The following is a 1,592-nucleotide window of genomic DNA, read 5'->3' as shown; positions in this document are numbered from 1 at the left end:
CTCCCACCCCCGGTAGGTCAGAAATCGTAACGCTGCGATGCACCCCCTTTGAACATAACTTAATGCTCATAAATACCCTCTTCCCTCCTATTATTATTTAATTTTAATTTTCCTTTTTTAAAAACAGAGTTTTTACATGATATTTTTGAATTTTCTAATAAATTTTTACAAAAAAACAAATTAAGTTCATATCTGTTCAGATCAAGTTACTCTTTGCTTGCTTTATAAGGAGCACAACTTGTTATGCAAAATATACTTCACTTAGTAATATTCGTCGGAATTAACAAACCTTGCATTTTTGAACTCAATAAAGTGGAATTGAATTCTTCGGGGTCTTATATTCGGTTTTCCAACGGTTATTTCAAGAAGATTTAATACCGAGTTTAAAAAGTCTCCCTCAGAATCTGCAATAGAAAAAAAAGTTAAAAAAAACAGCTCACATCATTTTTTTTAAACGAACACAAACACATACAAGATCTCAACGAAACTTGATGTTTTCTCGAAGAGATTTCTTTTTTTTAACTCTCACACGCTCGTTTTCATTTAACCATTTACGGATGAAAGATAACCATTTTTTGTTTTTTGCTGAAGAACTTCTAATATGGTTATTTTTTATTAATTTTTTCCTATGAAATTTTAACCATTTTGGTAGTTCTCAAATGAAACCCAGAATATGGTTGAAAATTTCGGCATTTCATCGCCGCCATGTTGAAAGTAATTGGTTCTGCAGCCGGGTGCGTTCTGCATGGAAGAAATAAATTCAAGATTTTCTTCCACTTAGTAGTGAACATGATCCGACGAACATCCTCTGGTCCAAAAAGGTAAGTCGTCAATTATATTTTATATTCGGAATTGAGTCTGATGAAGATTTTTTCCCCCCTAATAGGATACCGAAATGTGGAAAGTTTGTCGGAACTGCAAATGCAGGATTTGCGAGCTTACTTATAAGCCCGTTTAGTTGGACTGGATTCCACCTAATGTGACTCTGGAGCTGGCTTCGGGTTTTACGACTCAGCTGGAGCAACCGAATATACCCATAGCTGGTAGTGATGCAGCGGAAAAGTGAAAACAGCAGCTAGAATATCAAGTTCTTTTCCATGATCTGGATGCCAGTTGCCATTTAGGAATCCTAATCCGACGAACATCCTTTGGTCCAGTAAGGTAAGTCTTCAATTATTTGTTATATTCGGAATTGAGTCTGATGAAGATTTTTTTCCTTTCTATAATAGGATGCCGAAATCTGAGGATCCTCAGATAATCGGGAGCTGAATATTAATCAGACCAGGTGCTGCGCAATTGTTCCACCATGATATTTTGATGGTACGCGGTAATTTTCCGTACTATCTGGGGGGTCAGACTGCCGGAAAATCATCATCCGGCTGTAGAGTGTAGGAAACACCTCCTGAACAACGGAATTGTGCTGTTGGTGCTGATCATCCCGCTAGGAGCTCAACAGAACCCCCTCAACCCTCAAAACATTCTACTTGAACTTCTTCCGGAAAAGCATTTACCGGTTCTTATCGTTCCTGGCTATGTTTTGCGATCCCGGATCCTATTTTTCCGAATCACAAGCAGAGCCGAAGGATCGGGAC

The 1,592-nt window shown here is 38.0% G+C and overlaps 1 long non-coding RNA gene across 1 annotated transcript; it reads left to right on the top strand.

Annotated features, from left to right (window-relative positions):
- The first annotated feature begins 679 nt into the window (after window positions 1–679).
- Window positions 680–1,350, top strand: LOC129750585 (uncharacterized). The gene is made up of 3 exons (XR_008738425.1): window positions 680–821; window positions 887–1,161; window positions 1,230–1,350. It is a non-coding gene; the product is annotated as an uncharacterized LOC129750585 (long non-coding RNA).
- Window positions 1,351–1,592: the final 242 nt, after the last annotated feature.

The sequence above is a fragment of the Uranotaenia lowii genome, chromosome 3 (assembly GCF_029784155.1).
Source record: "Uranotaenia lowii strain MFRU-FL chromosome 3, ASM2978415v1, whole genome shotgun sequence".
NCBI classification, from domain to species: Eukaryota; Metazoa; Arthropoda; class Insecta; order Diptera; family Culicidae; genus Uranotaenia; species Uranotaenia lowii.
Note: the sequence above shows the minus strand (reverse complement) of the source record. Positions and strands in the feature narration are given on the sequence as shown.